Below are 21,663 nucleotides of genomic sequence, written 5' to 3' on the forward strand. Positions count from 1 at the left end.
ATTTCCATTCATAACATATTGGTTTTCTTCGACGCGGGTTTGCTTACTTTTTAATATTCCTCCTCCACTCTGGCGTGCTTTTAAACTGGAAAACCCGAATATCGGCATTATTTATCGATGTCAAAACGCTGATATTGATCGTTAAATGGATAAATATTCGCGGGGTTAATTTTATTTACGACGAACACGTGTCTGCCTAAGTAACGATGCAAATATTAATATCAGCTTTGATCGATTTTAATCTATTACCTCAGTCTGTCGCATCATTTGTATCATTTTTGTTCATTAAAATTCTTTATCGAATTGTGGTATTTTCATCGTTATTATTCCCTGAATGATATATGATCTTAAATGTTATTACCCTATAATTATTATATACATCAAACTATCTACTAATATACTTTACGTAGCCTTTTAATTTGAAGCTTACATAATATACAGTGTTTGTTTGTCCTCTCACAGACACTTTTCAACGACGAAATAAAATATAAACGGGCGAATACTGCAGAGAATAGATATTCCGCGAACATACTACTCGAAACATTGTTGCAGAATAATTCTTGAAAAAGAGGTTCCCTGTGCCACGGAATGGCACGCGAATGGAATTAAAATACGTTAGAATTGTATCAGAGAATCGAGCGTTGGCCATTTGCCCGTTCGAAGTTCACGCAAAATTAGATAACTGGCCGATATCGAGAAATATCGGTTTCTACTCGGTCATACGATTTCGCGTCCAGCCAAGAGAAGCTTACTTTAGTATTTCCAGACGATTTCACCCGGTCGAACGGACTAGTCACCGGGTATAAATTTCAGTTGCGTTCGCAGGGATGTGTGTTTTGTCTGCGGCCGTGGACACGAGGGGAGCGGAGAACGATTGTTATTAATTCCGTCTCCAGGGTACCACTAATATTCATTTGGTGGACGGCCAGGGACGTACGTGGAGGCAAGTGTGTGCCAGTCGATGCTTCTGAAAAACGAAGGATCCCACCTCCGAGCGAATAACTCAATATCGACGTGGTTTATTCCACGGGGACGAGACCAGCGTTCGTTCTTCTCGCGTATTTGCCTATTCTGCCCTCTCCACCACTGTCGTTTTGCTCGTTTTCACTTCTCGACGTTAGTTTTTGCGACTCGAATAGGCCGTCAATCGTTAATTCGAAAATAAATTGGCTCGCGGAAATGATAGCTTTTAGTCGATATTTCTTTAACTCTTCGCGATTTGGGTTAAAAGTATCTTTTAAACACAGAACATACTTGCACATACGCGGAAGTGTATTAACCGCAAGTAGTTAAAAAATTCAGAGAAATGTACGTAGGTCTGGACACGTTATGCGAGTTTCAGTTTATGCGAATATCAAAAAGCATAGTACGGATGCAAGAAACGGAGAGAACAAAATAGCGTAATTCTACACTTGTCGCAGGCATTACCATAGATTTCTGTGAAACAAGAGTTAAAGGAATATCTTTGTTTAGATCCAAGAAACTATTAAAGAAAATAAAAATAAAGTACAATTATGGCTTTACAGAGAAACCACTGATCCATAAGAGTTGAACGCTTTATAGTCTCGTATTTTTCTTATCAACAAAGAAGAGTTTAGTTTACATTCTACTATAGTTAGGGAAAACTTACGTAGGGCGTATAATTCCATAGAATATATTATACGTAGAATGTATAATTCAATAGAACTGCAGATCTTGCAGAATAGTAGAAACGTATGGAACATTATCCGATACAGGTGTCAGAATTAATCTAAGCATAGAATATATATATATATTTAAATGGTATGATAGGATATACGTGGTTCCTCTGAGATCGGTCAGATTTACCGTAACGCTGTGTAAATAATTGCTTTTACGTAAATCCAGTATCTCTTGATTCGATTACATACGTACGTATAGGCACTTGGAAAAGTATTTCAACATTTGTCACAGAACATTTTTCAGAATGTATCGTACGTGTAGCGTTTGTCTTAAATGAATTCTTTTGAAATTTCATTAGCGCTGTAACGAGACGCGAGTATCGTGATTACATTGGTAATGTTTGGAGCCAATTAAAAAATGTACATGAAAATTACAAGGCATTTATTATAATCGTACGCTTATCAAAATTTAATGTACAGCGTAAACAGTTGCCTTAAACGTATCCGAACCACCTGATTAGCATTAAACGTGATTCCACTAAACATTATAGCTTATTAATATAATAAATAATTGACTGTTCGATACTTTGGCGAGCCACTATATGATGTACATATTTTCCTCGAGCGCGTGTTCTACGCAGAATTCGAAATAATCCTGATCGAATTAAGCGGTTGCAAAGTGCGAATAAAGATTTAAAATAAGAAAGAGTAGCAATCCCCTGGATCTGCCCGATACTTTCGGATCGTATTTTTCTCCTTGAAATACATTTCACGGCGAAGGATTTACCTGGTCCCGTTCTTCCAGCGACGTACATAAACCTCGAGAAATTAATCCCTCAGGATAAGACAGTATGACGGAACAGCCGGAGAGAGAGAAGATGGAAAGCTTTTTTTATAAGCGAGAAGCGCCTCGATGCTTCGTTTACCGAGCTACGATTAACCTAAAAAGTATACAATTCGTCTCTTCCTCTACCGCATCTCCTTTAGTCCTTTTTTTTTTTAATACTTCCACCGTCCTTTTTCTTTCGATTCTTCTCCTTCCTTGTTTCTGTAACATTTTATTGTGTAGCAGACTTTTACAGTTTTCGTTCATTTGGAAACAGGAAGTTAGTCTTTCGGTAAAATTTGTTCTTCTGCAAAATATGGTATGATCTTCCTCGATAAATTTCTTTTTATCCCGGAGTAGATTTCGGGGCAGATTTTTTAAACAGCGAATCCCACGATACAACATTACAGACACATATACACGTGAATTTGACTAAAAGAAAGTAAACTTCAGACGAGTACAAACAATTAATATACTCGAATTTGAAAAATGTTGGTTTAAACAAGTACAGACGATAACAAATACATTCATTTCCAGGCAAATTTCCATTCAAGAGACATAATTTTTAATTACCAATTGCTTCATACCTTCGATTGCCCCTTTTTATCGTCGCTGCACGCCTTCTAACGAGCATCTTTCTCACAATGAATAGCAAATGGTCGATTTTCAATAAAGGAAATATTGTTTTTTACTCCGAAGTTATCTCTTTTCATTTGGACGGCCTCAGCGCGAACTGCTATTGTTTTCGAAAATTATAGCACTCTATTCCGTAGTTCCTCTTGGTCCGTGAAGTGAAAAGGAGAGCGAAGGAGGTAACTTCAGGGATCCTATCCACAACCTATCGTCCGTCGAAAGCGTTCGAGCCTCTGCTCCCGTTTCCCTCGCCTCTTTTACCGTTGTTCTATGATTCTTTTTATTCTCCGATAGACATCTGTATCCCATGCCATCTCCGATACTGTCTTCAATATCTGGAGCAACATGCCGACAACTACGAATGCTCGTGTACTTCCCGACTGGTCAATAACATCCGGCTCTGCTCGGAAATGTCGGAGTACTTCAAGTTCCGTCGTTACATTCAGACGTAGTGCCCTTGCTTCCGCATTTACGTGTCGGTTCTACGAGGGACATCCGGCCCCTATCTTGTAATTGTATCGATATTGAAAAGACTAGTGCAGAATGGATCGTCTTTATAGTTTAATTCGATTAAAATTGAATCAGTAACGTTACTGTTGTTTTGAGGAAAGACGGTTTAAAATACTTGATGTTAAAAATTATTTTTTATGTTAAGAATGATTTACTTATAAGCTGCATAACTCTGTATGATGGAACTAAGGCTGTGAACATTAGCCGAGTTTGTCCGAACTGATAAAACGATCGACAAAATTATTATACTTAATCTATCAGACCTATTATACTCTTTACCCAAAATCTACATTGCAATTCTATAGAAAGATTTGCATTTGTTTAGTCACGTAGGATTACCTTTAAATGGTAGGAAATTTAACATACAATGCTACTCGTAATTATACTTCCTCTGTTTTCGCAATTGTGATTTAAAATACTTACACTTACGGTTCGTGTATCATAAAATCTCGTGTTGTACTTTAACGATACGATAACAATTTTCTTTGTCGATGTCAAATGTTTGTCGATGGAATAATTATGAGCGTGTTTGATCTTTATCAAGCATCGTGTAAATGCTAAGCGAATACAGCGGTATGCAAATATTTTTCGAATTCATTACGTATCGACTTGTACGTATTTGGGGTTCTCCGTGGCGGCTTTTACAAATTTCAGATTCGTTCGTAGCTATCGCTTCTCGCGAGACCAACATAGTCAACATCGTATACATCGGTTCGACTTGATGTGCACACATTGTCATCTGCGTTTTGTCCCACGGATCCTGCGACACCTGTATCGTGCTCGCTGAGTCCCAGATTATCTCTGACGTGTCCTCTTGGTACGAGCAAAGCAACTTCCGCGCCATTTGTTGCAATAAACTATTATAAATGCTAACACAACTGTTCCGTAATAAAATAAAATTATTCCACAAAGCGAAAGATTACCGCTTCGTTACGCAACAATTGTATAATTTCTATTTATATACACTGGTGTTTTATTTCATCGTTTTACACTTTCTTTCACTCGTTTTCGGTAAATCGAGCGCACCCAAAAACTGGTACGCTCTTCTTCCACGCTAATATCGAGCACTTTCTCGATCGTTTCACTAGCGCTTGCACTTTCTCTGGCATTTGAAATTTAATCGCTCGAGTACTTGCGAATATTCGCACCGCATTTCCCACAATTATTCCAGTATTCTATAAGAAAGTCGATATTTCATCTATGAAAAAACATCGTTACATTCTCGTGAGCCGCGCATTCACGACACGGACCACCGAGTTGTATTACGATGTAACTGAAATATTAATTTTTCCTTTTGCACGAAAGAGGGAAGAACGATTTCCATTCGTCGCTGCTATGGTTGCGCGTAAATATCGCGTTATCGGCCCGACACCATAAACAGGACGCACCTCGCGAAAAGAGCAAAAATTCAAAGAGAATAACGAATCGGTGCAGTTTCAAGCGGCTGAGCCGCGGTCCTATCGGAGGACGAACGCAGAGGTGAAAATAGGGAAAAGGGAAGGGCTTGAAGCTTTACGTCAGCAGCAAGGAAACTTCCATAATTCTCGTCGTTTTCGCTGGCGCAGGTTGTGCCATAGGCTGCACGGATCGTAGACCTGGAAGGTTGCTGTGAGTGGCGGTTCTGGAGGTGGGGTACGGATGTAAGGTAGCGAAGGCGTACGGTAAGAGGATCATTACGTGGAAAGGCGGGCTAAAGGATAAGAAAGGAAAGCACGATTAGAGACGGGCGGAACATGGGAAACCTGGAAACCGCTGAAGAATAAAAACGGTGTCCTAGCTGGTTTCTCTGCTGTGCGAGACAGATATTTTATATAGATACGTGGCCATGCGCGCGCCAACCAAGGACACACAGTGCAGCTCGTATGTAATCACGTATGTATTACACTGCGAGGCTCGGTTTGTGTGCACGTCGCATTTGGCGGGAGGAACTAAAATCTAAAGGGAATAATGGATTCGCGTAGTTCAACCTTGCTTCTCGGTGGGTTCCAGCCGAGTTATCCTTTTCTCTCTGCGTTCGCGACATCTGAAAAGGGGGAAACGAAGGAAGAAAAGAGGAAGGGAAGAAGGGTGGGACTTTAAGCTTTACCTCGACAACTTTACCTTCGCTGAGAAAACTTCCATAATCCTCGTTCCGTACACCCGTGTAGCCGCGCGTCTCAGTGAGCGTCGGCGTCGTTGTCGTCGTTGTCGGAAGCTACAGAACGGCGAAGGAAGGTCGAGAAGGGTGCGTGAGGAGCGAGGGCACGTGGTAAAAGGCTGTACGTGTAGGTAGGCGAGTGGAAGGTAAGAAAAGGATGGAAAGGCCCGTCTGCTAGCTGGACGAAGTAAGTCGGCTGGGTATGGGGCAAGAAAGGCGAGCCCTAAGACCGAGTTGAAAAAGAAAAAAGGGAGAAGAGAAAAATATATAGGAAGGAAAGAAACGGCTAAACAGAGAAGGAGGAGGAGTTTGATCAGCGAAAGAAGAAAAGCTTCTGACCACACGAGTCAAGGAGTAGCGGATGAAGCAAACGAGGGGAAAGCAGAAACGGGATTCACTTTCTTTGGATTCTATGCTCGTCGACCGGTCGTTCGATGCTCTATCTTGCCTTTGTCTCCCGTCTCTTCCTTTCCTACTTGATTACGTCTTTTCTGCCGCGTATCTTCGTTTTCGATTTTTCCCCGTTTCTCAGGCTGAACTACGGAAACGTTGCTATCCGGAGGAACTGTTGTCGAGGACACGGTCGTTTCATAAATTGCACCAGATTTTCCTAATTACTATCGGGTTACCTGGAAAGTTTGTGCCGATTTTTAGGTAGATGAGCAGGGTATTATATATATTATGCAAGCTTAGTTGATACTCCTTTATAGAATTTTTTGATATCTTCTTCATAAAATTCTTACTATATCTTATGAAACAGTAATTTCTATTTAAATAACATCCTATAAACTTTTTATAATTTCCGTGAACGATACCACGCACGTTCATTGACTTTCATTCGTTTCGACGTACTGAAACATTACCCGTAAGAAACATCACCTGTAAAAACTTATCCGATAATTCCATGTTTCTCTCCATCATTTATTCGAAGTAAAACTCCCCCCCCCCCCACAAAAAAAAAGAAGAAAAAGAAAAGTGTCGTCTGATCCACTCTCAAACAAACTGCCAATTTGCATTATCTCTAATTAGTTCCAGTTTCCTGTTCGTGTAAATTACAGTCGACTGTGACAGTCAACCGCGTAAGCCCGAGCATGTGTGACTGAAAGCGCACGTCAACGAGGGTAGCCGTGTTCCCTCGGCTTTGCAAGATTCTCGTTGTATCGAACACAATTTCTCCGCGGGTTTTCGGGATGCCAATCGCACTCGGTAATCTGAAGCTCGCTTAAACGCTTTGCCGACGCGCATTACGATAATTGATTGCTCAGTTCCTGATTAGAGTTTCCGATCATTTGACACTCGCTCTGTCTACAATCCGGGGGCGAGCCGCGTGGGGGTGGTTTCGCGTCTCGTCTCCAACCAACCAGTTGGATAGAGCTAGTCGATCTCTCGAGCTTACGGTTAAGCCGCCGCCTTCTATCGCTCTACCAGTCGTATCGAAGTATGTATCCTGGATATCCGGATTAACGTCACCCTCAGCTGCGCTGTAGGCGAGTCTTTGCGTGATTTGTTCTTCCGGCAAACGGTTCGAGCTATTCGTCTTTGTTTGTCGACTCTCGCAATATTTGGATGTTGTTGTTTGTCGATACGGTTCTTCTGGAGCTCTTCATGCGACACCGAAGTTGCGCAAACAGGAAAAAACGCGAAGATAAAAAATAAAGCTTTATGTCGGGAGCTTACGATATTTAATGCTACTACAAAACTAAGAGGATGGTTGAAATGGCCAGTTGGTGATTATTTACGGAAATCGTATAGATTCATCGAGTTTTAACGTATATTTCTTCTGTTTCCGCTTATTGTTAGCGACGTAATATCGCTTTTCCATTTTTTACCAATTTCACGTCCGCAGATGTTACATGCTCTAAAAGTTACATCTCAGTGGCAATTTCAATAAAAGCTTGTCGTTATCGGTGGATTCTTTTGTCAAATTTTTAAACCTATCGGAGATTTAAAGGATATCTTCGTCGCACGTGTTATGCTTCGCTACTATCGACGAAGTTGAAGCAAACTGAAAAATTCTAGCCATCGTGTAACAGACGCAAGACTACAGCGTATTTTTGGAAATTTGACTGATCATTTTTTCTCTCGTATAAAGCGTTTATACGGACAGAGGCTTGTTTCTGTCTTGCGTCGTGTATTTTCCCACGCGTCTCTCACACTGATTTCTTTAGTACGAGTTTTAGTATTAAATTTAACTCGCAATTTCAATCGGTAAAGCTGAAAGCATTGAAAGGGCTGATTGCTAAAAGTAGAATTAATTAATTTTACAAGAATCTGCAACATATTTCGTTCTTTGACGGAACAGTGTATACCGTTTGAGGGATTTATTGGAAAATAATGTGGCTGAGTTTCCAGGAACTTTTCGATTCTGACTAATTGAATGCCATACTATTTTTATACGTTTATTAACCGATGTATGCTTCTGCTTGTTTCTGGAACTGCGAAATTACGAAAAGGTATTTCTGCAAGGGATTATGTAAATCAAGTGAAACGAACGAGGTCACCGTTGACAATAAGAATCTGAATTCAGAGCCACGTATTAAAGCGTTCATTGATTTATTTCGTTCCCTTTACAATCGAGCGCCTTGCAAATGAAATTTTATTCTATTAACGAATCCCAATGAGATCATAATGGTCCACGACATTTACGCATTTCATTGTTCAACAGAATCCTAATGAACGTGCCAGGCTAAGACAATAGGATATTATAAACATCGATTCTTCGTCGATGCACATTCATCTATGCATCGTTTAATCTGAAAAGAATCCAGCGAAATTAGCGTCGCCGTTATACTCGCGCAGAGACGATGGAACGAACGTTAAAAGAATCGTCCGCGACTTAAAATCCACCAGATTTCATTGCAAATCCATCAGAAGATATTGTAGTTAATAGTATTAGCTGTTATTATAGGTATTCTGAATGGAATGTTAGAAAAATTGGCCTCAAGTACCTAGATATCCTACGTTTAAGCCATTCGCAAGTCAAACTGATAAACTTAATCTTTTTATGGACTTCTCAAGTTTAATACCACAGTTATGTGAATAAAGATTAACTCTTCAAATTTAAGCGTTTTATCTTGACGAAGTTGATTACTTTGTCTTCTATGATTTGCTCAATGTTCTCAAATGACGTGTATCAGTAGATAGTATCAAACGTGAAATCATGATTCAATGGTGTTTGGAAATAAGGCGATAATATCGAGATTTTAACTTGCAATTAAAACGTACAGAAGAAAGGAGAAGGAAATATTATATTTTTTACACACGTTCGTTAAAATTTCCTAATTAGAGATCACGAATTTTATAGTTAAATTCGCGCGATAAACCATTTTAAACGCTTTGATCGTTGAATAGAATTCAACGAGTAAAAGGTGGATTAATTACTTGGAATTCAAGTACAATGAACGAATGTGACGATAATAATCGAACAATATCGTATTCGACATTAAAATCTGGATCTTACCCAACTGATCTCACCATTCTTCTGGTAAAAAACGCAAGATCATATTTTGCAATGTCACCTACAGGCGATCGAAACCGATTACGTTCTCGTTGCTCGTCGCGCCAGATTCGCCGTGTTCCTGGTGTGTTACCATCATTGATCCTGGTCTCGGTTAGTCGTTGCTTGGCTCGCGCGAAGGTACACGCGTTCCACGCTCGAGCGTGCACGGCCGTTGCGCATGGAGAAAGATTTCAGTAATCCGCACACGTCCAGAACTCGTAAGCGTTCGGAACAAGTCGTCCAATTTTTCGGTACGGTCAAGTTTGCGCGGACTCCAATTCCTCGTTACCCAGCGCCACGCCGCCTCCCTCGTTTCGATCGTTCGTTTTTCCTTCCTCCTGCCTCCTCCTTTCTCTATTCCAGTTTCTTTCGACGTACCGTCTACTACGGCTTGACCCGTGCACCTACGTTGAATACGGGCCACCTGCGATCGTTACGGAGCCAGAAAGTTTTGCGGATCGATCCCGTGCGGAAGAAACTCTTCCCACTTTTCTTCTCCTTTTATTCGTTCCACCCTTCGATCCACCCTATCCCACCACCGATCCTTCTACTTTCCCTCTTTCCACCCCATTTTCCTGCCACGTCACCGGTTTTTCTTTCTCTTCTCTCACCTTCTCCACTTCCTTCGTCCGGTCGTTTCTGGTTCACCATTCTTTTTACAGCCGCTATCGCCGACTTTTATCCGCGGCTCCACCACTGAAATCCTTCTCTTTTGTTTTCACCTGTTCTTTGTTCGTGCATTAGCATGTAAAGCTCGCCGCGATGTCGCGTTTTTATAGCGGCGACCGATCCTCGCCAACCGCCACGACCGCCAAAGAACGGAACGCGGAATTAACCGCGGATCGACGATTTTTGTTGAGCGTGACCGTCACGGGCTTTCGATGCTACGGAAATCCTCGTTCTTTGTTTCGCGTTTTTGCTACGGGAACACGAGAGGTGTGGCTTTTTAAATTTTTACAATTCTCTCGGGCTTTCCATATCTCGACACACTAATTGGCCGTTTAATTAATAATATAATTCATGCGATATATTTTGCACGGATTGAGCTACGAGAAATAGGAAACTTTCCTGCAACTTTTAACATCGAACTGGCCGGCTTCGATTTCGATGAAACAAAGTTTCATCGAAGAGCTCGAAGAGCAGGTTGAGTCCTCCAAATTTCAGCTCCGTACGAGCTAACTAGGAGACGATCGTAGATAGAAAAAGATTGTATTGATAAAAGTCGAAAGCTTTTCGACATGTTGGAAGAAAATGCTATAACAATTATAAAAAATGAATTTAAAAACTTCGTGTATCCTTATCTCTAAATATTATAAACGTGTAATAAAGTTCAAAGTGTCCTCATCTTTCTGAGATAGAATTTTTAACAATTTCTTATATCTTTGTTTCTGTATACGCACAACCAGTGAATATTAAACTTTTGCGCGTATCGTTGTGTCGTATTTTGTGTGTATCGTTGAATTCATGTAAATGGGAGCTCGTTAATGAACGCTATGTACTTACTATATCGAATTGTAATCCAATGGCAGATTAATCGCGACAAAGGCATCGGCGAGGTCTATTTCTGGTTATGCAGTTGCTATTATTACGATCGCATAGACTGTCAGGGTCTGACATCAAAGTTAACCATAAACAACAAGCATTTCCAATGTGTGATTTGATTGATGCACGAGTAACCTAAACTGCCGCACATATAACCGATACCTACTTCGTTCTATGAAATTCTAATCCACTATGATGTCGAGTCTGTTAATTAGGTACCCTGTAAATAATAACTTGCTATTCATCATCATACAACGAATTTATAAAACACAATTTATACGAATATTAGATGTAAATATCAGTCTTAGATTTATCGCAGTTTCACAGAGAGTTTCGATTTCTCCGAACATCCATATCCATCTCAACCAGATTCTACGTACGTAACTAGAATGACACGTTGTTCTTCCTCATATACAAGGACGATATTCTTTAAACAACCAAATTAAATAACCAAAAACCGTTCGTCTATTCGTTTTACATAGTTCGTTCTTGCTGCTCTTACCTCTTCTCATAGTTGGTACTCTCGCTAAAAAATCTTGGAACGCGTTTTATCTTTGATAAAATTTTTACGTAGATTATGAACCTTAAATTGCATGCAGTTTATAGCATACATTTTAATAGAGTAATACATCATACATCAAATACTTTCTTCGTCATATAAAATGTCCAGCAACGACATGTAAAATGTTAAATCTCGTTCCTTCGTGTCTTTTAATAATGCTCTATCTTTTCCAACTTTGTAACATATATATAATCGCATATGTAGGAAATATAATATAGCATATATGAAATATATACATATAATCGTAAGACTTTTGACTGGGAAATTATATAGCAACCTAGTTACTGGATCCGCCAGGAGGTCTTATAAATGATCAATGAACAATAACCAAAGATTCGTTCATCGAGAAAATCATCGCAATAGAATTAACGCGAAATTAATTAAATTAGCCGTTCGCGATCCTGAGGGATAATAATCGTTGCAATAATTATCGACGAGGAAAAATACCGGCCATTTGCGGTTCTCTATTGTATCGTAATACTCGTTTATTAATTAGATTGAAATTGCATATATGTTACAGTATGGAAAATTGATTGCTGACGAACGAAGCTAATCGAGTGCATATTCCAACGACCTGAATTAATTTCTTGTCGACGTTGTTGGCACGCAAGATTCTCAGACTCGCGTGTTGTCACGTTTCCAAGCCGAATATCATCGTCGTGTTCACGTTTAATCGAGTCGTAAATTCATTGCTGGTTCTCGTTCGCGCGGAACAGTTCAGAAATGTCACGGAAATGCGGAAATATTCGGGGATGAATCGGTGAGCCGCGATTTCTTATCGATCACGTCGTTGCTCCCTTTTTCTTCTCCGCTCTTTCTCAAACTCTTTTATCTCCTTTTATTTTTCCCCGGCAACTTTTTCCCCACCACTTTCGACTAAATGCTTCGTGAGATAGAGAGCCACGCGGCTTTTACCAGTTCAGGCAAAAATCTTCCGCTTATCGCCCGACCGTTTCCCCGTCGAACCTTTCCGAGTTTGCACGTTCGTTCGAATGATATGGATCTACTTTTACGGTAAACGAAAATTAATCGAGCGTGAATATCGTAATTATATTATACCTCTCGATCACGGTTTTACTCTTTTACTTAAGATTCTCGTTTTTACGTATAGTGCTAAAGTTCCCGATGAAAGTTCGATTTTTAACGATTGCGAGATACGCAGGGTTTTAGCGGAGCGTCGAATCAAAGCGAGAAAGTCGCATTGGAACGTTATTAGTTTGGAAAAAATTGTTGATACTTCCAATCTCTTTTTATAACGGATTGTTTTAATAGAAACTTCTGTTAATCGTAATAATTAAAGTCTCGCCAAACTCATTTCTCAGAGACGGTCGTACATCTCTATAAAAATCTCGGGACAATTATATTTTATGACGGTTGAAAATACGCTTCGCATTTTTTTTTTTTTTTTTTATGTGGGATACGTTATCTTAATTCGTAGCTCGCAATTTCTCAATGAGATAATACCAGTTATTATGAATTAACTGCGGTATAATAGCGTCATGTCATATAAATTCGGAACAGTGAAAACTTTAATAGATGTACTTGATAATTTAGTTTGAAGCATGGTATCGCCGAAACTTTGTGGGAAGCTGGTAAAGATACGGAAGTTTTGCCGTATACGTGTGTTGAGGCGTATCGAGTTCGCGGTATGTAGCGAGCTTATAAAAGTAAATGAAGTTTTCCGCAGAAGAAATTCGCTATTGGAGAATTTTTCTGTCGGATTCATTAGCGGCACGATAATATTTCTCCAACTGTATTATTTCATATTGTTCCTTGTTAAACGTGCTTCTTAAATTGTGTTTTATCTAATATCAAGCATTTTTCATGACAAAGAAAAAAAAAAAGGAAACCAATAAAAGAGATTTTCCAAAACCAGATAAAAGATTCTTCGTTTTATCTCTACACGTTTTAAATATTGTTTAATCCAAATCGACCATACAAATAACATTTTTACAATGAAAAAGATTCGAATTTCCAGTTTGAAAAGTATCGTATCGTAATACTTAGCATTTTTAATAATTTAATAACATTTTAATTTAATAGAATTTTTACGATGAAAAAGATTCGAATTTCCAGTTTGAAAAGTATCGTATCGTAATACTTTCACGGCAATGCTACTGTCAGAATCGCTGGTATCATAGTTTAAACTGACAGGAACGGTTGCTATATCTATTGAAAACTATTCGTTAGGTTGTCCTTGCTCGCGAATAAGAGTCCGGATGTGAGAACATTACAAACCTGGGGGTGCAATCTGTCTATGTCTCCTACATCGACAGGTTTTCATGGACCCGTGCCATTCCCGTGAGATTTAGAAAGGATATTTTTGAAAAGGAACATGGAAGACAGTTCGTTTATCCAAAGTGTAACTACAAGACGACTTCAAAGCTTTCGAACATGACAAAATCATTTTTTATTATTCAACTTTCCTTTTTTCTTTTTCTCTTCTCTTTTTTTTTTTTTTACAAAATCGTAGCTACTCATCATCGTTTCATACGTTTCGTTTTTCGAACGGAATTGAGACTGCATTTGAATCGAAGTGTGAATTTGTAAGAGACGAAAGACAGCGACTCGAATACGATACACAGTTTGACGATGAACATCATCATTTGGAAAACGAACATCACGCTTTGACGAATTTTCCAGTCACAGCTGCGTAAACATTGCTGTTTATCATATCGATAGGTTCGAACATATTCTGGTTTATGCTCCGTAAAGAGAGCAGAGTCAACTGTAACAAATGCACCAACTGTTTATCTTTCATCTCGATTGACACGCGAATGGAACAGTTACGACATCGGTTTCCTGGTCCTTTTGTTTTTTAATGAACCATAGATGCGCGTATGGTTGCCGGATGTGGAACAGTTCAATTGTTACTGAGAAACAAATTAATGAAACATTTAATAGAAACGAGAATTTAACTGAACTCCGTTTTAACACACCGAATTTCTAAGCTATCTTTTTAACGTATAATATTTGACGAGTGGAAAGGAATTGAAAAATCGGAATTTTAAGTTAGCAACTCGATTCTCGACGTTGGTTCGGATTAGATTCGAGCCACCTTTAATTAATATTATTAAGATCATCGTAGATTCTAAGAAAAGTCCTGAACTAGCTGTGCCTAAAAACGAAGCTCAGCCAAAGATTTCGAGTTTGGATCGTATCGTGCAAAATGCCATTTTCCTTTTCATTGACGCGCCATTCGATTATCAATTGTCCTGTTCCATCTATTCTGAGTTCTCGAACAAAAGCAAAGAAAAAAAGAAAGGATAAGAATAAAGAGAAAAGATAGCTTTACGTTGAAACCTCTGGGTTGCCTCGTATCGCATAAAGGACAAACTCCGGCTCGTTATCGGTCTAAACAAAGATTGCCGGGTAGACGACGAAGCTGAATTCGAATCCAAGGCCGAAGGAACGAAGAAAGAAGCTTAAGAACGTTAGTTCTTACGTAATCATGGCCCCGGCGTTGTCTGATCCCTAGGCTTTGAAGTTTCTACTGCCTCTCTGTCGAGAATTGGTCTTAATAGGTGAATCATTAACGACGAAGGTAAATGACGGTCCGTGATATTAAAGTTAGGCAGACATTAAAGTCGACTTGTTCGTCGTTATTCCTATATAAGATGAAAGGAAGTGTCTGGGCCTGTGTTGGATAGAGAAGATGTTCCAAGTTTACCGTTGCTACGGCTCGTTCTTATTACCGTCTTGTGACATTAGAACGGCTGAGAAATCGAGTGTCTTAATCATTACGTTCTCATTTGCGAGAAACGCGTGTCGAGGGGCGGCGCTTTCGTTTATTCTGTCGACACGCGAACTGGTCTCGCACAATCGTATTTACACCATCCACATTTTCTATTTTCTGACTCGGCTACGACGACTGTCTAACACCGTTACTCGTGGGTCCGGTTATTTCAGGTATCGAGCTACGAGAGAAAGAACTCTTTGAGGATTCGGTTGCTTAGAATATCTGCGCATGGTTACCTAAATAATTACGTTTGTAAGTTTTGTTTCGTAGAAGGTTTCAAGTAATCTATATCTGCTTCCTTTAGTCTGATCACTTTTATCAAAACATCAATGTATACTTTTTATTAAAACTTCATAAACCATTTCTCCCAGCCGACTATTACATTTTTATAATTTGAAGAAAACGATCAACCTATTGCATCGATAATACAAACCAAATATCTTCCTTTTTCATCCTGACCGTTTCTAATCAACGAGTCAACGTAGAGGCTTTCTTTTCGCACGACTTTCTACAGCGACTATTGCTACCGATTGTATCGTATAAAGTGTAAGGTAGAAAATATATATTTAATAGAGAAGTGTAATAATAAGTAGGAATACAATTTGAGCTGCTCCAGATCCGCACGCTAGCAATGTTACCTTATAACTGAAAAACCCCGAAGCCAACGTCGCCTGTCTATTGTTTATGGTCTGCCTTCGTGCCAGTCTTTTGTCTATATGCTGTCGATGGCTTCAGCGCTTGAGAAAACTAAAAAGACCAGATGTAGAGTTTTCGTAGAAGTGGTGACCACTTCAACAAAATGCAACAATTAACCATAAATTAAAGAGCAATCTAAATGTTCGGATATCTCCTATTTTAATCGTTTCTAATAAAAAGGTCAGTGTATATAGAAGTTTGTCATTACGTCTTCCCATACCATATATGAAATCGATCATCCTGTTCGAATTGATTCAATCGATGTCGATTCATTTCTGTATGAAGAAAGTTACATATTCCGGACGAAGAGAATCCCCGAAATAAATTTACCGGAAATACTCGAGAAAATCTCTGCAACCGCACAAAAACGCCGGTTCCATTGGAAATTACCACTTGCGCGGGTCGAAGGCCAATGCGAGTAAAGGTCGGGAAATCGTGGCAGGATATTTTTGCGCCACTTTGCATCTGCTTATACCTCGCGTGCGAAGGTGCAGTGTATCTTTTGCGCAGTCGAATTCAGAGGTTCACGGAAATGCCTTAGAACCGGGATATCCTCGTGTCGGATGCTTTCGAGACTTCCGGCATGCTGTGTGTCTTTATTTCGTCGTAGTATGGGGTTAGAAATTCACGATGGTCGGAGAACGAGGGAACGGGTCACGGTTTCGGGATAAACGGTGAAATCCTCTGTCACCACCGTTGCAAGAAAACGATACTGTCTCCGTTAACGTACACGATGGAAGAAGGAGACAGCTAGACGATTCGTATTCCCTATGTTAATGTAGAAACATAAAGTACAGCCGACACTAGACACGAAGCTTCTCGTCGTTCGCTTTCGAGGGAGGGAACAGCTGTAACCAATGTCGAAGTCGATTACTCGAATTGTAAGTTGTAACTGTGTCCACGTCGTCGCGTCGTGTTGGAATAATCGTGAACGGAATAATGTATTTGCGCTTTGTTCGAGAAACAGAGGTTTAATGTGAGAAAAATTTCACGATTAAGTTTCTTGATAAACTTTTGTCTTTCTGTCGATGATTAGCTTCTTACGATACTTTCGTTTAGGTAGACCAATTCGAGATCTTTGTTTCATTTCTTTAATAGTTGGTACTGAAGTATATATGCGCAATTTTTATTTCGTTTATCCACGTTAGGTAGATTCAACGATTATAAGATTATAATCATGGAGATCGTGATTGGTAATTATTGTTGAAGTGGTCACCACTTCTACGAAAATTCTACATCTGGTCTTTTTAGTTTTCTCAAGCGCTGAAGCCATCGACAGCATATAGACAAAAGATTGGCACGAAGACAGACCATAAACAATAGACAGGCGACGTTGGCTTTGGGGTTTTCAGTTATAAGGTAACACTGCTAGCGTGAGGATCTGGACCAGCTCAAATTGTATTCCTACTTATTATTACACTTCTCTATTAAATATATATTTTCTACTTTACACTTTATCCACGCGTTTTCTCTCTTTATACATCTAATAACCTCAACAATTATCGATTCTTCGCAAATCAGTTTCTCGAATTCTGTTATTTTAATCATGAAAACTTGCACATTTTATCGTAATTCATTTACCTCTTGAAAAATACGTAGCAAGCCAAAGAAAACTGGAAAATACGAATACCTGGTTCAAATATAACATTGGACATAAAATATCTATATCAATCCACGGATATAATTATGTTATATGGTGCAAGTACGCAATAAGGAGGTAAGTAAAACATATGTAAATAATAAACGATAATATCACATTACGTTAATATAAAAATGTTATCGAAAACAGCAATTCGATACGACAGAAACAAATATGAAACTATTTACTCTTCGTACGACTGACTCTACTCTCGAATCAACCAACACTGTCTCAAAAGGCCAAAAGAAAGGAGGAGGAAAGTATCATACACTCGGCAGAAACGATGTCCCATCCACAGCAAGGAATAAGAAGTTCCATCACGGGACAAGAATATTCGTTAATCTTTATCGCACGTTTGGGCTACTTGCCGGTCGAGAAATTCATCTCGGCCACTTGCTTCGCCTCTTCAATTTGCATCGTCTTTATCCTAACTTCCAACCGCGTAATATTATCTAGCAGCGTACCTTGCTAAACTTTTTACGCGTTTACGAGATTAAACTTCGGCCCCGTGGGTACAACGTAGTTTCTTTCTATTCGTAGCTTCTTTCACCCCTCTTGTGTCACTTTTCTGCGCGCTGCTTTGGCACAAGCGTAGTTTCACGTGGCTGGTTACTCGAACGAGGCGCTTAGTATAAGCACGACAGAGAAAATTCTCCGGCCGAGGAAGCAGTTCTCTGATACGAGGCCTGCAGTATGATAGGCGCCACGCCGGAAGTAATGCAATTTTTCCAAGCGATCTCGCGAGGGATTCAATTAGTTTGGTATAGTGACGTTCACCTGTTGCATTTCTAATTAATCGCGGTTGTATCTTTGCCTGTAATTTTACGGCTGCCACGAAAGCTTCTGAAAAAGCGAATTTTTGAAAGAGGAATTTCAGAAACATGATAGATACATTGGACAGTGATATTTATTAATACCAAAGTTAGAACTATTCGGAACGTTAGAATGCTAGATTTTAAGCAACGGGTCTTAGATTTTTTATTTTTGCAATTATTAAAATCATGCAGGTACTTCTGACGAGACCAATTGTGCGTTTTGTTCAAGTAGAAGTATGATTATATATATGTACGTAGTATAACGTTATTTCGTATTCTTATTGTACGCGTATTTTATCTGTAGCAATCATTAACTATTAGATCGCGGATGTTTACGAAAATTTACATCTTTATACGTGTCAGTAAATAATTACAATCTAAGTACAAGTTCCTCTCATTCTCTAAATATTATTACTAATTCTTCATCTTAGATACTTTGCGTAATTTTGTAAAGTATGCGTTTTGTACATTTTTACACGCATAAATTTTCCTTAACTGTGCGTAAATATCCACGATCTATTAATCACTAACATTGCCATGGAACTTATAGTCCACCTTACCCACAGATACAAACTTCTCTCTTAAACAAACTAAATAAAACTCCGCTGCGAAGGGTCAACTTTCTAGATTACTCGATCTTCCGAAAAACCTCGAACCGAGATTCTCGAGCATCGGACAATTTCCTTCGTTCCTTTTTCCCTGACCAAGATCGCTCTACGATTTCACTGAAAATTTCCGTCCCGCCGGCGGAACCCAAGAGCTGAAAATTATACGACGGGCCTCGTTTAAATTCACTCGCATTGGGTGGCAGCAGCGGAGCGCTCGAAAGTCTCGTGAACGGAGAAAAACGGCCGAGGGAGGGATGCTTTCTCGTAGCTAACCTAATTCCGTAGATGAATGCTAAGTAAAGGCAGAGATTTCGGGGATACGCGAGGGACGAAGGCCTGGAGGACGCGTTATCCTGGCTCGAGGATGTCTACCTCTTTTCGACTCTTCACGCCCACCGAATTCGCGCGCATACATCGACCCCGATGCGTGTTTTTCCAGCGCGAGCACCGAAGGAACGCGACCGGAGAACACGAGACGCGCGATGACCTTTCGCTTCGCTCAACGACACCCGTTTCGTCGCGTCGGTATTGTCCTTAATTTCTGACTCGAGTCTACAACTTGCGTTTCGCATCGCTGCAAACGATTCGGCAAAACTATGCACGCGAAATTGCAAAATTGTGCTTGCGGAGCCTTCGTTCCCACAATTGGGACGTACGTTTCAGTGTTTCGTTAATGTAGAATAGCTGTGGCGTTTGCTTGCGCAGCGCAGGGCGAAAAGGAAGATGCGGTTGTTGCAAGGATGTCGTTAAGGATTATGGAAAGATTCTCGAATATTTGGTATATCGTTAGTATCGTCGGAGATATTTTGTTTTCGTCACTGCTCGCTAGTCGTACCGATTCTGCAACTATTTTAAATTTTATCTTTCTGATATCGTTCTTAATTCTTTTCTGTTTTTCGCGTTCTTCTATCGTGTACAACTTGCAAAAGATTCTATAGTTTTTATATCTTTATACTTTATTATATATTTATTGACCAAAAATTTTGGATTGTTCGCTCAATGCGTTTTTATACTCCCGCTAATTTTAGAACGAATAAAAATTGGAAAATTTTGTACGATTCGTACGACTCCATAAATTGATATCCACAGAAAGAAATGACGACTACAAATGTTATTTTTATAAATTTACTATAGAATTTCCAATTATTTACATCGTTTCTTTCTAATAAATACATTTTTATTTATATACTTAAATCTTTATGTACTTGAGCAACGAAATTGTGAAATTCGCAACGAGTGGAGTTGATCAGAGGTTCATATAACGGTCGGTCATTAAATCAAGTAGCTTCTGAAAAGTCGTAGGAAGTATCTGAGCGAGAGTTTGACGACATAATTATTGATCTGACCTCGAGTACCCTGATACCACTTAGCATGCTCCGGGTAACGTAGACTTTGCGAGTTTCTATCGGGTTGTTCTTTCGAACGGTGAAACCTATTTTTGACAAAAAACTAGATCTAAAACTAAGACACACGGTAGTTGTTAGAGTACATTTTCTAAGGTGACGTCAGAGTGCGGCAAGAAAGAGCCACTTATTCCGTGGTCTCGAGAGTTTGGTTGTTGAAGCGATGTTGGCAAGAAAATGAAAAATGAAAAGGGGCAGGAAACACGAGATAAAGGATGCGCTGCTTTGCTCCGTACTTACATAATGAAGTCGTCAGCTATGTATCTTACATTAGATCAATCATTAACGAACGATACATTTACGAAAATAAAGTTCCGTATACGCGCATACAACAATCGTGGCAAATTATTCAAACAAATACTTTTACACTAGTTTTCTTACTTATATCTGCTTCTACATTATCATTAAACGAATTAATTTGTCTGTCTGTTGAATAATAAACAACGTTCCCCTAGCTAATTTCTCTTGCACCCCCGTTATACATTACGATGATTATGGTAGAAATACAAATTTATTTTCATCATACTCGGTAATTTCTTCCTAAAAACGTCATCGCGCAGAAATTGTCCCTTTTGTTTCACTTTCAACAGGCTGTCGGAGCAGCACAGTTCCTCCTCGATAATATGCGTTGCGCAGGCGTCACGCTCTCGTTTTTTTCTTTCTTTCCACCCTTTTTTTTTTTTTAATCGTGAAAAACTCTATCTCGTCGGGCGATTTCTTTTTTCTTCCTCCTCTTCCTCTCTCCCTTCCTCTCTCGCTCTCTCGCTCTCTCTGATTCAGCGTTGCTAGCAGCGTTCGAACAGTATTTCAGCGACGGTGCGCGACAGCCTATTGTTCTCCCGCACTGGTCAATCATCCAGTAGTTTGCGGGCCGGCTATACAGGTGGAAACACACGCATTTCCGTAGGCGTATATTATACATATAAATGATGCATGTGCGTGGAACGGGGAGGATGCACGCACGCGCACGCATATGCAATATATGTATGCATACACGGTCGCCTATATTATTCCGTCGGCTAACAAAAGCGGCGGTGGCACCGCATTTATCTGGCCAACCGTGAACGCAAATTTAGTTGCGGCCATCGCGGTGGACCGATAAATTCTTTCACCGCGACACGTCGCCCGCTACACGCAAGTGGAATCGACGTACCTGTGTATACGATTAAACGATTAAAAAAAAGAGGTAGAATAACCACGAAAATGCGAATAGCCAGACGGCCGCAGATTTCCAGCGTTCCGAGTTGCAAGGATTCTCGATCCTAAGGAAATATGTAGCATAAAGACGAGAGTGAAATCGGTTTCCAGTGACGAGGAAGTAGCTTCGATATTTATATTCTACTTATTGGAAGAGAATGGAAAGTAGGGGGCTCCTGTTGAAAAGTACAGAAGTTTATAGTTGACTGTAGCATAC

General features: G+C 39.7%; 1 protein-coding gene across 4 annotated transcripts in view; it reads left to right on the forward strand.

The window, feature by feature from the left end:
- The window catches only part of LOC126921658 (uncharacterized), a 570,126-nt gene that overhangs the window by 19,973 nt on the left and 528,490 nt on the right, over positions 1-21,663 (forward strand). The gene's annotated exons all lie outside the window — the stretch shown is intronic.

The sequence above is a fragment of the Bombus affinis genome, chromosome 11 (genome assembly GCF_024516045.1).
Source record: "Bombus affinis isolate iyBomAffi1 chromosome 11, iyBomAffi1.2, whole genome shotgun sequence".
In the NCBI taxonomy this organism is placed as follows: Eukaryota; Metazoa; Arthropoda; class Insecta; order Hymenoptera; family Apidae; genus Bombus; species Bombus affinis.